At 45.6% G+C, this 15478-nt stretch overlaps 1 protein-coding gene across 3 annotated transcripts in view; it reads right to left on the bottom strand.

The window, feature by feature from the left end:
• The window catches only part of Osbpl10 (oxysterol binding protein like 10), a 260513-nt gene that overhangs the window by 231665 nt on the left and 13370 nt on the right, over positions 1-15478 (bottom strand). The window contains exon 1 of one of the 3 annotated variants that reach the window (XM_031343152.1): positions 10407-10520. The exons of the other annotated variants lie outside the window; for them this stretch is intronic. The gene's annotated coding sequence lies outside the window, so the exon portion shown is untranslated. Of the gene's footprint in view, positions 1-10406; positions 10521-15478 lie in introns of those variants that run through there. 3 annotated transcript variants of the gene reach the window in all.

Below are 15478 nucleotides of genomic sequence, written 5' to 3'. Positions count from 1 at the left end.
CCACCCCGACAAACAAGCTCTCTATGCAGGCATGCAACCAGTTCTGGGCCATTCAATATGGAAGACACTCTGGGAGAACTTCAGGGCCATGGATGTCTGAAGAAACAAGATGGGAGCAAATCTGCTTATATTCTGACCACCACACATGCACCGTGGCATGTTGTATGTAAATGCACGTGCAGAATACACAGGTAAATGTAAATGTTTAAGTAAGGAAAATGTAAAGTAACAAAATTAACTTGATAATAAAAGTATCTGATTACCCAAGGTGAAGTATTGGGAGAGATGCCAGAGAAACTCCTGACTCACCACTCCAGTTCTGAGGCAAATAGGCACTCAAGCCAATTAACTATCCAGCTATGATTAAATTTAAAGATCCAGTATGTAACCGTGCTAAATGGGAGAGGAGAGCAATTTCTAGGTTAATTTCTCCATTTGTTTGTTTTTGTTTGTGACGGGGTGTCCTTTAAGCCAGATTGGCCTTGATCTGATCCTCCTGCCTCAGCTTCCCAAGTGCTGGGTTGCAGAGGTTACAGGCCATCACACCTGGCCCCTCCAGCGTGATTTCTTAATCAATGTCAGTTGTCAATTGTCTTTCCTAATGCACACAGTAAACATGCCATGAAGAGACTAATAAATGGAATAAATGAAAGACTTAATAACAATAGCAATAATAATCATTAATAATAATGATGATGATGATAATAAAGCACCATGATCTTGACAGAAAACCTTCCATGTGTCCTGAACAGTGTGAGACACTGCAAACAGACATTACTCCCCACTGTCATGGAAACATACACAGTACAGAAATTATAAAAAGGAGTCAAACCATACACACATAAGTTCAGGCAGAGGAAAGGCTTAAATAAAAGTCACCATTTGACATTTTCAGCAGAAAATACCTCTAGCTAACAAGAAAATATTTAACTCCTGCCACATCAAAATAAGAATTCCTTGGGGTTGCTGAGATGGCTTCAAAGTTAAGTTACAAAGTCAGTTTCCAGCAGCCATGTTGGGCAGCTCACACTTCCAGTTCCAGTTCCAAGGAGATCCGACTCTTTCCATTGGCCTTTTTGGTCACTATACTCAAATTCACACACACACATACACACACACACACATACACACACACACACGCATGCACACACACACACTATACAAACACACACTATACAAACACACACTGCAATTTAAAACTTAAAAACTAGGGTTGGAGAGATGGCTCAGCAGTTAAGAGCAGTTCTTCCAGAGAACCTAGGCTCAATTCCCAGCACCTACATGGCAGCTCACAACTGTCAAAAACTCCACTTCCCCCTCTCGGCCTCTTCAAGCAATGCATGTACATGGTACAGAGACATACGAGAAGGCAAAATATACATTTTTAAAAATTAAAATATACTTTATAAAATATTTTGACCTCAAGGTGCTCTCTATGGATGAGCTCATTTTCATCTCAGTAGAAACTGCTCAAAAAAAAAAAATCTGAGTTGTCAGTTCTTTGGTTGAAGTAGCGACTTCTGCAGGATTTCTAAGTAGGCCTCTGTTCAAGTCCTATTTATGTACGCTTGTGTTAGTGTCCCAGGTATCTGACACAGCCTGTCAGGTGGAATGGCTTCTTCTGTCACAGAATAGAGCAGCAGGCAGCATAATTAAACAATATAAAGCCATTAGGCCATCAGAAATAACATAAAAGGACAGGGGCTGGCTGGGCTGGGTATGATGCCACACACCACGATTCCACGATGCAGGGGGATTGGCTAGAGTTCACGGTTAGCCTGGGCTTCAGTGTGAGACCCTAGCCTGGGCTACAGTTTGAGATCCTGTTTCGACAACAACAGCCGCAATGAAAGCACAGAATGTCTTCTGAGGTCAGACCCAGGCTATGGGCATAAGCATGGCTTTGGCTGCCACTCCTACCCCAGAAAGCCACTCTCCTCATAATTGGCATTGGCATTTGTACTGACTCCTACAACTAAGTTTTCCCCAGCCGCCCATGCTACAAAGTTCTCCCAATGTCTCAATTGATATTTTATTATACATGATTGGCCTGATTTCTTCTACTTTCTTGACAAGGAGAATCTATCTACTGGGGGTTAGCCACTGTGACTGTGCGCATGCCCTTCCTAACAAACACTGTAGAGAAGCTCATCTGGACAATCAATGGCTTTCTGCCATCCTTCCTGGTCTACAAAGGCTGGAGAGCAAGCAACTACTTTTCGCGGACTCTCTTGCAGCTAGATTCTCTCACACAGACACAATCAAGGTTACAAAAACAAGGGAAAATAATAGCTATAATCTAAGAGGTTAGATGTCTCAATGTCCTGCATCCTGTGTCACAGGCACCAAGGCAGAGGTGGGTTGAATCATGCTATGACTGGAAATTGGTTGGGAATAGGTTGTGTGATTCCTACACATACCATCCAGCCCGTAAGACTGTAAGATCCCCAACTTCAGTACTGGAGAGATGGCTCAGCAGCTCAGAGTACTTATTGCTTAGACAGAGGGCCTGTGTTCAGTTCCCAGCACCTACGTGACAGCTAACAACTGTCTCTAACTCCAGCTTCAGAGGATCGAATGCCCTCTTCTAGCCTCCTCTGTAATTGCATGCACATAGTATACATACATACAATGAAGACAGAAACACCCATACACATAAAATAGAAATAAAACAAAACCCCAAGCTGCTTACGGTCCTAACCAGCATTCTGAAGGGCTGTTACCCCCACCTCCTACTCCTCAGGACAGAACATGAAGTTCCCACAGGATAGAGGAAACAGTGAATAGAAGAAGCATGCTATGGTCAGCGAGTAGGGGCCTGTCAACAAGTTTCCCAGAAAAGCAAACCCAAGCCAACCTTGCAGAGTCCAGAGAACAGAGGCAATTGGCCATGTGAAAAAATGACAGGCTTTAGGGAGAGGGGCTCACAAGGCTCCCACCCGTGTAGACAAGACCCAGGCAATCCATGGTCGCTGGAGGAAAGGGAGAGATTTTCATCCAAAGTACAGCCACTCGTAAGACGGCCACACTCCAGTAAGTAACCCTCCACTCATGCTTCTTATAAACAAACCTAGTGGAACTCAGTGGGCCACGAGAGAGAGAGAAAGAGAGAGAGAGAGAGAGAGAGAGAGACATGAAAGTTGAGAAGGGTAAGGATAAGAGAGAAGAGAGGGTCATAGTGAGTGAATATGATCAAAATATATACTGGTAGGAAAATGGCCTAATTAGATGCAGTATCATGTTTAATTAATACACCCTACTTTTTTTTAATGACAGCCTTTGACAGATGTTGCCCTTGCTCTCGGGAGTATAAATCGGGTCATCTTGAAGGTCCCTTGTGTGGGGGGGTGATCTCATTTAAATGCCACGCTGCCTGGCATTCAGGTCTAAGGATAGCCTAGTGCTACAGCATCACTTGGTTCGGGGTTATGTTTCTTCTTTACTGTGGCAATTACACATAAAATAAATATTTTTGTTCCTGCAAAGAGACACTTAAGAGACCCGCTGCCATCACCCACGACCCCCCTGCTCAAGTGGAAGACATCCGCCCCCCCTTTAACCAACTAAGAGATCTAGAAAAGCTACGGAATCAACACAACACATGGTGGCAGCGAGGCGGGGCAGAGCTCTCCTGGCTGATGCCATTTTTAGTCAAAACCAGGGCACGACTGTGAAGCAGGCAGAGGTAGCTTTGCTGCCCCAGCTTGTAACTTATTCTGAAAGAAATTCTGTAAAAGTAACCCTGGAATATTCTGAGCATCAGCAGCGCTGTTGTGAGGTAAGACACTACCAGCCTGGGGCACGCGCCTTTGAAATTCCTGTTGTGGGGCTTGAGGCTGGTGAGTGCTCACTCTCGGGTGAGTGCTCACTCATTCTTGGTTTACAGTGTGTGTACCAGCTGAAGATGAAGGCAAAGATGAACACATGCAGGTTTTAGCCTTTGTTGCTGTTTGCAAGGGAGGGAGCTGAAATTCAAGCTAGCAAGAAACCCAGATGCCTACAAAGTCAGCGTACAGCAAAGCTGTTCCTTGGACACTGACCACAGAGAGGCTGGCCCTGGGTTGTGAACTGCAATAACCCCAGCCTGATTTCTATCGGCCAGCATTCCGCTGGGTACTGCTATTTTGCAGAGCCCAAGTAACAAGTCTCCCCCACTGAAAGAGAAAAACACTCAGAAAACGACGGTGTGCCTCACAAATCGGTGCCTAGAAGTTGCCTTCCCTGATGAGCACGGCTTGTATGTTTTAGGCCTTGCTGGATCCCAATTCTCTGAAAACCGATGGGTGGGTACACTGATGTGTGCTGGGTGGGTAGCTTCATGGCTGTATGTCTGTGTGCGTGCATAAGATACATCCTTGGGTGTGGGTACACTGATGTGTGCTGGGTGGGTAGCCGCATGGCTGTGTGTCTGTGTGCGTGCCTAAGATACACCCTTGGTTGGTCCAAGGGACCCGTCCACATGGATTTCTTTCTTTTTGAGGCAAAGGTCTCCCAAGTGAGCAAAGCTGGCTGGCTGGTCAACTCTAGAGATCCCTCTGCCTCCACCTCTGTGGTGCGGGGGTTACAAGCAACCTGCCACCACAGCTGGGATGTTTCTTTACACGGGTTCTGGAGATGACAGTCAGGCCCTGGGGGCTGAAAAGATGGTTCAGCAATTAAGAGCACATACAGCTCTTGCAGAGGACCTAAGTTCAGTCCCCAGCTCACAACTGAGCAGCTTGCAACTGCCTGTAGCTGTAATTCCAAGAGATCGAATGCTGTCTCCTGGATCTCTCGGGCACCTGCATTCACACATGTGCAGATATACACATATACACATAATTAAAAATAAAATATATATATTTAGAAGCTATTAAAAAAAAAACTCTTCTTGCTTGCAAGGCCAGCACTTTACAACCTAAGCCATCTCCCCAGCCCACGTGTATGTGTGTGCGTGTATTTGTATCTATAATGTATGTGTATGTGTATGAGTGTGTATGTGTGTGTGTGTGTGTCTGTGTATAGTATGAGTATGTTTGTGTATATACATATGTACATGTGGGTACACACAAACATGGGTGCATGTGGTCATAAGTGAACATTGAATGTTTTTCTCAATTGCCACCTTTTATTATTTTATGTTATGTTATTTTATTTTATTTTTGATACATGGCTCTCCCCAAGCCCACAGCTTAGTGATTAGCTAGACTGCCTGGTTAGTGAGCTCCTGGGATCTGCCTGTCTCCACTTCCCCAGCCCTAATGCTAGAGTTATAGACACAGGCTACCAGGCCTGGCTTTGCAGTGTGGGGTGCTGTAGAGCTCAGGTGCTCATGCTTGTGTGTCAAGCACTTTACCCACTGAGCTATCGCTGCAGCCCCTGTAAATCAGGTGTTCCCCCAACAGCAGCCATGCACTCCTGATCGTAAATTGTTCAAGGCTGCCTTTAGGCCACAATGGCAGACTGGAGATAAGTCAGAGCAGCAGCTCTCAACCTGTGGGTCTCGACCCCTGGGGTGAAGGACTCTCACAGGGGTCGTGGAAGACCATCGGAAAATACCAATATTTACACTGTGACTCACAATAGTAACAAAATTACTGTTATGAAGTAGCAACGAAATAGCTTTATGGTTGGGGGTCACCACCACACGAGGAACTTTCTTAAAGGGTTGTGGCATAGGGATTCTGAGAACCACTGATTTAGACCTTGCCAGTTTCCTTCCCTTCGGTAAGTCAGAGGGAGTTCCATAAGGAAAGTCCTCCAATGTGACATGGGAAGCGTCTCCCTGAAAGGTCGGATACCATCTCTAAAGAATAGGAGGCCCTAGGGGCTGGTGAGATGGCTCAGCGGGTAAGAGCACCAACTGCTCTTCCGAAGGTTCTGAGTTCAAATCCCAGCAACCACATGGTGGCTCACAACCACCCGTAATGAGATCTGACGCCCTCTTCTGGGGTGTCTGAAGACAGCTACAGTGTATTTATGCATAATAATAAATAAATGTACTCATATACATAAAATAAATAAATAAATAAATCTTTAAAAAAAAAAAAAGGATAGGGGCCCTAAAAACCACTCTTCTAACCAAAGCAGTGATTCTTCAAAAATGAACAAGAACTGACCCCAGGCTAAACAGATGGCTTAAAGGTTAAAAGTGCTCACTACTCCGGCAGCGGACCCAAGTTCTGTTCCCAGCACCTGTATCAAGTGGCTCACCACCCCCTGTAACTCCATCCTGATCCAGGGGATCTGATGCCCTCCCTGGTCTCCATGGGCATCAGCGCTCAGGAGTTAGAAGCCAGAAGATAAGTTCAAGTTTATCCTTGCCTGTATACTGAGTTTAAGACCAGCCTGGGAGAGAGACCCTGTCTTTGCAAATCGTATTAAAATATAAAGCAACTTTGAAACCCCCATTCGGTTCTCATAGCTCTGTAACTAAAGAAACTAGCCTGAGACTGTCATCCCCAAAGCCATCTTTCAATACCTTCCAGGACACCAAGTTCCGGGCAGGAATGCTCTCAGCATATTTTGAGGCCTTTTGAGGCCTTCTCCATCACTCCATACAGCTAATAAATAAACAAGCACATCCATTGGGTGAGCCTCGGGGCACCAGCTCCTGTATTTATATATATGTAAATATAGTCCCATATTTAACAAAGCCGCAGGCTGAAGGGAAAAAAAAAAAAAAGAACACACATCATTTTTCCATGGGCTTCCTGGAGCTTCCCCAGCACCCTCTGAGAAGCCAGGTCTGATTTCTTGCTCTACTCCACATAAACTCTAGAAACAAACTAAACTTCATCTCTCTGGGGACATTTTTCACCAGTAAATGATGGGCGGGGCAAGTTTCTCTGAGGCTCATAGGCTCCAGTGTCATGTCCTGAGAAGAGAATTGTTAGCTTCCCCTTCCTTTTGTGAGACATTACTTTGATTTATTTTGGAAAACGGATCCAGAAAAAGGATATAGGAAAAATGCCAGAATTATTCTTGGAGTGTGACATGTGGCCATTCTACCCCTTGAAACACAGCTCTCTCACATGCAGATTCAAAGTTACCATTAAACATTTAAGTACCATTGAACTGTCCATTTGAGACTCTGTATTCACTGGAAAACTCTTTCCAAAACCCAGAAACACAGAGACACACTCAGCGCTTCCCCAGGTGCTGATAGATCCACATACTGAAAAACTCTGAGAAACAAGGAGCTCAGGACCCAGGATGGGGACTCTCAGAGAGCCCGTCCGTCCGGAACATGGGTTAGTATCTTAGCTCTGTTTCCTGTTGCTGTGATAAAATGTCCTGATAAGGTCAACTAAAGTCAATGGCTTATTATTAGGCTTCCAGTTTCAGGTCAGATTGTCAAGGCAGGAAAGCCACAGCAGCAGGAACTTGGGGGGAACCAGTCACTTTACACCCACAGTCAAGAGCAGAGAGCAATAAATGTAATGTATTTGTGCCTGCACTCAAGTTACTTTCCCCACTCATACAGTTCAGAAGCTGCTGCCTAGGGAATGGCACCACCCATAGTGGGCTGGGTCTTCCCACAGCCATTAAATAATCAGGACAGTCCCCTATAGATATGCCCACTGGCCAAGTTGAACAAGACAATTCCTCAGTGAAACTCTCGCCAGGTGATTCTAGATTGTGTGAAGTTGACAACATAGACCATTAGTCAGCCTCCACTCAAAGCATTTGACTGGGCTGGGGAATGCTGCTCAGTGACAGAGGGAAGGCTTACCACCCCAGTACTACACACACACACACACACACACACACACACACACTCATATAAACACACAGATACACATATATACACATATACATATATGCACACACACATATATATGCATACATACACACATATAAACACACATGCATATACATGCATACACATATAACCACATATGCATACATATACACACATGTATATGCATGCACACACATAAACACACGCATATAAACACACACACACACACACATATATATACATGCACACACACACATATATATGCATACATACACACATATATGCATACATACACACATATAAACACACACATGCATACACATATCCACAGATGCATACATACACACACCTATATGCATGTACACACACATAAACACATGCATATACATACATACACATATACACACATACACACACATATATATGCATGAATACACATATATATAAATATACACATATATACATATACATACACATATATATGCATACATATATACACACATATATAAACACACATGCACACATATATACACATGTACACACACACACACACACGCACATACACACACACAATGACCATCCCATCTCTGCGGCCCCAGTGCCAGGGCAATTCCTCAAAATGAGGCTGGCTCCAGCTAATCATTCCGAGCTTCAACTACAAGGTTCAGTGTTCAGTAATGCAGGGTAAAACTGAACAAACCAGAAAGCAGCATTCAGTTCTCGTGCACAATAAAAGCGATATTTGTATCAGTTAGGATTACAAACAGGCTCTGGAAATGAGATGTAACAGGGGACTGGCCAAATTCCTCACTCAGAGGCATTTGACCTCAATGAGAAAGCAAAGTGAATGGACCCTGTAAGGTTACCAGCAAATTTTTACAAAGAAGGGCTCTCCTGCTTGAAACATCTATTTCAGAGCTGGCGCGATGGCTCAGCGGGTAAAGGTGCTTGCTACCAGGCCTAAGAGCCTGAGTTCAGTCCCCAGGAGCCACAAAATGGAAGGAAGGAAGCAACCATTTCAAGCTGTTCTCCGACCTCTGCTCGCATTCAATAAACAATTAGAATGTAAACCCTCCATTTCCCAGGAAGAGTAAACACTGGCCCATCCCTTTCACCAGCTCAGAAAGCACATGAGTGCCTCTGACCTGCCTGTCCATCGCCAACTTCTCCAAGGGCATCAACCAGCAAGCCCCAGAGCCACCTGCTGATGGCAAAGCATGGTCCTTTGTGTAATGTGTGTGATGGGCATGCGTTCACATATGTGCAGAGGTGTGTAGGTCACAGCATGCACACAGAGGTCAGAGAACACGCTTGGCCTCACCTTCCACCTTGCCTGAGGTGGCCTTCTGTTGATAGATGCTGCACACTGCCAGGCTGGCTGGCCTGCAGACCTGCCTACCCTCTCACTGTGGTTAAGATGCATGTGACCTGCTGGGCAGTGGTGGCGCATGCCTTTAATTCCAGTACTTAGGAGGCAGAGGCAGGCGGATTTCTGAGTTCGAGGCCAGCCTGGTCTACAGAGTGAGTTCCAGAACAGCCAGGGCTACACAGAAAAACACTGTCTGAAAAGCCAAAAAAAAAAAAAAAAAAAAAAAAAAAAAAAAAAAAGGAAAGGAAGGAGGGAAGGAAGAAAGGAAGAAAAGGAAAAAAGCGCTAATTGCTTTCTGTTGCTGTGGTAAAATGCCCTGGCTAACAAGCCACTTGGGGCAGGAAGGGTTTATTTCAGCTCACAAGTCCAGGTCCCAGTCCATCCCTGCAGAGAATCCCAGCTTGAGAACGCTGGGCATTTTTAATCCACGTGCAAGAGCACAGGTTTGTGTTCAGCTCAGTTTCTGCACTCTCAGACACTTCAGGACCTCATGCCAAGGGAATGGTACTGCCCACAGTGGGCTGGGTCTCCCCATATCAGTTAATTTAACTAAAACAATCCCCAGCCCACAGGCCAACCCAATGTAGACAATTGTGCATTAAGATGATCCCTAGGGGGGCTAGTGAGATGGCTCAGCGGGTAAGAGCACTGACTGCTTTTCCAAAGGTCCTGAGTTCAAATCCCAACAACCACATGGTGGTTCACAACCATCCATAATGAGATCTGATGCCCTCTTCTGGTGTGTTTGAAGACAGCTACAGTATACTTATGTATAGTAATAAATAAATCTTTGGACCTAAACGAGTGGGGCTGGCTGGACTGAGCATGGTTGACCGGAGCGAGCAGAGATTCTAAATTCAATTCCCAACAACCATATGAAGGCTCACAACCATCTGTACAGCCTCAGTGTATACTCACATACATAAAATAAATAAATAAATCTTAAAAAAAAAAGTTGATTCCTAGGTGATTTTAGGTTGTCAAAGCTAGCCATCACACCATACAAGAAAGCCAGGTGTGGTGGTAAGCATTTATCATTCCAGTGAGAGGGAAGTGGAGGCAGGAGGATCCTGGGGCTCACAAGCCAGCCAGCCTAGTCTAATTCGTGTGCTCCAGGCCGGTAATGGGACTCTGTCTTCAAAAACAAGTTAAGAGACACTCAGAGTTAATCTTTATCCTCCAGATCTGTACACATGTCCACACAAAGGGAAAATGCCTCCTAAGAGGTGAACCTTGAACTCCACAAAGCAATCGAACTGGGGTCCAGCTCAGAGTGCCTGCCAGTTTAAGAAGGAAGTGGGTACTTAAACTGACCTCAAGCCCCAAAGTCTTCATCCTAGGGTCCCATCAGAGCAGGACCAGCCGGGATCCACAGGCACAGCTTAGAAACCAGCCCATCCTCCATGGAACATTCCAAAGCCACATTCCGTTGTCCCTCTTTATTCAACAAGCCATTCTAAGACGAGCGTCAAAATTCTAGATGACAGAGCTGGATTACAGAATCGTAGACTTGACCGTGCTTTTAGGGATGGTAAGGTGACTTAACGTGTAAAGACGCCTGCTGCCAAGCCCGATGACTTGAGATCATCCCGGTGACCCACATGACAGAAGGAGAGGACCAACTATCACTGCCTGTGTGCACCTACACTCACACATACATGATACCCACGAAGAGAGGCGGGAAGGGAGGCGGGATGAATTTTGGAGAACTTATAAATGGCAGCCCTTTCTGTCAGAACCGGGGAAGGCAAAGGAGCATGCTTACCCCACCACCCCACTGGCCACCCCACTGGCCACCCCACTGGCCACCCCACTGGCCAATGAAACCCGCTTGCTGGTTAGGTAATATCAACTAACAGGGGAGAGATAAACACACAAATCTCCCTGGGGCTTAATGGCCCTTTCCTAAGCTGCAAATGAGCTTGCTTCACCTAGTTTAACGCACAATTGCCTACAGACTCTAACAAATTCAGCCCGATCCACTGGAGTTGGTACCTGGATGTCTCAGTCCCCACAACCACACGAGGCATCATCTACACCAGGCTGTTAGGATGGCTGCCTCCTTGGCCCCTAAGAAGATTCCAGAGTGTTCAAACCTTATTCTGTGAAGACAGAGGTGGAAGAGGCTGCAACAACTATGCACCGGTTTTGGGGGTTGGTTTTGCTTATCAGCTTATATCAATGGTTCGTATAATACGTAGCTCAACGGGGCTGGTGAGATGGCTCAGTGAGTAAGAGCACTGACTGCTCTTCCGAAGATCATGAGTTCAAATCCCAGCAACCACATGGTGGCTCACAACCACCCATAATGAAATCTGATACCCTCTTCTGTGTACTCATTTATAATAACAAATAAAAAAAATACGTAGCTCAAGATAATTCTTCCTTCAGTGTGGCCCAGAGAAGCCAAAATGCTGGATACTTCTGACAGACTTAAACCAAGCTGGATAATTTCATAAGATAGACTCCAGATTCAGCGGAGCATCTGTTGCATGCCCCCATGCCTACTTTTTTAATAGATCGAATGTAATAGATTCAACGTCAAGTTTACATAGACATTACCATAATACAGAGAGCTGCGTGTTTTTCTGTTTAGAAGGGTAAGATAATCTCGGGTAGCCTAGGCTAGCCTCGAACCTGCTACACAGCCAAAAATGACCTTGAACTCCTGATCTCCTGCCTCTACCTCCCAAACGCTTTGCACAAGCATGCCGCCTACTTTATGAGTGGCTGAGGATTAAACTTAGAGCTTGGTGCGCTGGATGCAAACACATCACATACCACCCACTCAGCACATTACCCCCAGCTTTTGATGCAGTTTTTTTACTTTTTTGTGGTACTGGGGATTGAACCCATGGCATGCTAGATAAGTGTCCTAGTAACAAGCCCCAGCTGCCAAAGAACTCCTTACTACTACCAAACTATTGACATTTTACCTTTTATATACATGTGTGTGAATATCTATCTACCTATCTATCTATCTCTTTCATATGTGTTGTAAATCTGTATACATGTGAATAGTGTGGACTGATTTTTTAATATAACATACAATATAACCCCACTTATTACTTAACTCCTTTGGGACCTGCTATGGCCCTCGCACCCCCTTTTGCCCCCATTGATATTTCAATGTGCAAGTACTAAAATCAATAAAATCCTATTATCTAAGCTATGAATCTTATACAATGTCATTAGTAAAGTTAATATCACTTCTATGGAAATCAAGTATCAGTTGTTACATAGAAGAATTTAAAGTTTGAAACCAAGAAACATTTTGAAACCAACAACTGAGACATCTTGCTGGCCAAAGACCAATCCTTCGAAGAGCAGATACTGAGGCTGGAGAGACGGCACAGTAGTTAGAAGCTCTGACTGCTCTTCCGGAAATCATGAGTTCAATTCCCAGCACCGACATGGTAGCTCACAACCATCTGTGATGGGATCCAATGCCCTCTTCTGGTGTGTGTGAAGACAGTGTACTCATAGAAATTAGATAGATAGATAGATAGATAGATAGATAGATAGATAGATAGATAGATAGATAGATAGATAGATGATAGGTAGATAGGTAGATAGGTAGATAGGTAGATACCAAGAAACAGCCATAGTGAAAATTCCAGCATTTAGAGGTGCAAGCAAGAGGCTCAAAAGTTCAAGGTCATCATGAGACACTGTCAAAATAAAGTGGGGGAGGAAGAGGAAACAGAAATATAAATAAGACAGGAACAGAGAAAACAAAAATATCAACCACACTAAAGTGCAGGAAATAAAGAGGTGGTAGGCCCCTGAGGAGTAGAAATTGAGACAATCTTGCCACATGAGGAGATGGTCCCCCTCTCGGTCCAACTTAGCTCACACTCTGCTTTTACTTAGAAAATAAATGGACAGAAGTCCAAGGTCATCCTCAGCTACCCAGAACCTGAAGCTAGCCTGGGCTACATGAGACCCTGTCTCCAAAAGAAAAGAAAATGACAAAAACCATCTTCAGCCTTAACCTGGATCTCACGGACACCCTCCTGCCCCCCCCCTTACTTCTCTTGCCTTGTCAGAAAGGTTTTCCAGAAGTTCACCTTTCTGCCCCACCTCTAAAGATGACCTGTCCTGATATCGAGCATGAGGGAAAAAATGTAACAGGTCCCAGACCTTAGCACAACTGATACCATGTTGGAGGCACAATTTGACCTTAAACCCAGCACGTAGGCCCCAACATCTGCCAAAATGAGAACAAAGACCCAGTCCTAGGTCCAGGATCCAGGAAAGTCCTGCAATGTACCAACCTTGCTTTTTGACTTCTGTAGTTTCACTTTGAACTAACTGTTCTTGCTAACCAAAGTCACTGGTTAGGGTGGGGTTTTGGGCATAAGAGACAAAGAACAGTAAGGCTACATGATTTGGGCAAGTTCTACATGCAGCCAACCGCTGGCAATACGGTCTTTTTATACAGCTTTAAGAGTGTCTGTGTTAGCCGGGTGGTGGTGGCGGGGCGGCGGCAGCGCACGCCTTTAATCCCACCACGTGGGAGGCAGAGGCAGGCGGATTTCTGAGTTCGAGACCAGCCTGGTCTACAGAGTGAGTTCCAGGACAGCCAGGACTATACAGAGAAACCCTGTCTCAGGAAGAGAGAGAGAGAGAGACAGAGAGACAGAGACAGAGACAGAGAGAGAGAGACAGAGAGACAGAGAGACAGAGACAGAGAGACAGAGAGACAGAGACAGAGAGACAGAGACAGAGACAGAGACAGAGACAGAGAGACAGAGACAGAGACAGAGAGACAGACAGAGGGAGAGGACAGGGACAGGGAGAGGGAGAAGGAGAGAGAAAGGGAGAGCATCCATGCTTTCTCCGGTGGAGTTATCTGGAGACAAAAGCTCCTAAGGCTCTGCTTCTACCATCATGCTCTGGATCCAGCTTGCTCCATGAGCAACCCTGAGATGTGGGTGGCACTTGAACAAATGTAAGTCCCAGGTTACCCCTGCTTTCACTAACACTGTTGTCCCAGTGCTCTTTGGACCAAGGTTTCAGCTGCTAACTCCTCAGAAGGGAAGCCGGCATTCTTCGGGGCGCTAAGTCACCACAAAGACAGCTGGAGCGAAGATAGAGAAGCAGGTGTGTTAGTAATGACCGTCCCTGGACAGAGTCTAGAGTCATGTGGGACAAGGGGCGCTGGGCAGGCCTCTAGGGACTGTCCTGATTTTGTTATGTGGGAAGAGCCAACCTAAGTTCTCACACCCTGGGCAAGGGATGCTAGAATGTGTAACTGGAGAACACTAGGATGCTCATACCTTGGACCCTGGCTGTTGCTTCTGACACTGAATGCCCGTGAGCAACTACTTCAAGCTACTGTAACCAAAACTTCCCCCAACAATGTTCTCTCCACACTCTGGCTTTGCACTTTCTGGACTCCTTTATTGTTGTTTAGACGAGGTCTCTTATGTAGCCCAGGCTGCCCTTTAACTGCTGTCCCTCCTGACACTACCTCCCAAGCGTTAGGATTATGACATGGACTACCTCTCTGGGTGTAGAGCCGTGTTGGGGCCAGAGCCCAGGGTCCTGAGCCTGCTAGGCAAGCATCCAGCTGCTCACATCCCTAGCTGTGTTCTGACTTTTTGTTTTGCTTTGGTTCTGGTTTTCTGAGACAGGGTTTCTCTGTGTAGCCCTTGCTGTCCCAGAACTCGCTTTGTAGACAAGACTGACCTGAAACTCACAGAGATCCACCTGCCTCCCAAGTGCTGGGATTAATGGCATGCATTACCACCCTTGGCATGCTTTATTTATTTATTTATTTATTTATTTATTTATTTAACACATGATCTACATATGCAGCCCTTGGCTGACCTGAAACTCATTATGCAGATCAGGGTGGCCTCTAATTCAAAAACTCAAAGGTACCCCAGTCTCTGCACTCCTCCCCAGTGCTAGATTAAAGGTGTGCACCACTACACCCAACCAGATGAGTTTCTGATCTCCCTGCCTCCTCAACCTTGAGAATTCTAGGCTTACAGGTGTGCACCACCACAGACTGTTCAATGCTAGGGTTCAAAGCCAGTGTCTGAAGCATGCTAGGCAAGCCCTACCAGCCGGGCCCATCCCAGCTCCAGCGACCCACTTCCAAGGTACAAGGATTAAGGGCAAGTTGTACACACATAACCCCCAAACAAAGTTCACTCTCCAAGTACATGACCCAGACTCAGCCAAAGTCCACATCAAGCTTAATGAATCAGGGGCCTTGGAGCAAGTCAAGATCCATCAAAGGGCGTGGCCAAGTGTTTGCCTCGGTGGTTCAAAGCCATGGATTCAATCCCCCAGAGAGGGAGGTGGGGGGAGAGTGAGAGAGAGAGAGAGAGAGAGAGAGAGAGAGAGAGAGAGAGAGAGAGAGAGAGAGAGAG

The sequence above is a fragment of the Mastomys coucha genome, unplaced genomic scaffold (genome assembly GCF_008632895.1).
Source record: "Mastomys coucha isolate ucsf_1 unplaced genomic scaffold, UCSF_Mcou_1 pScaffold23, whole genome shotgun sequence".
In the NCBI taxonomy this organism is placed as follows: domain Eukaryota; kingdom Metazoa; phylum Chordata; class Mammalia; order Rodentia; family Muridae; genus Mastomys; species Mastomys coucha.
This window is presented reverse-complemented; position numbering and strand designations above follow the sequence as displayed.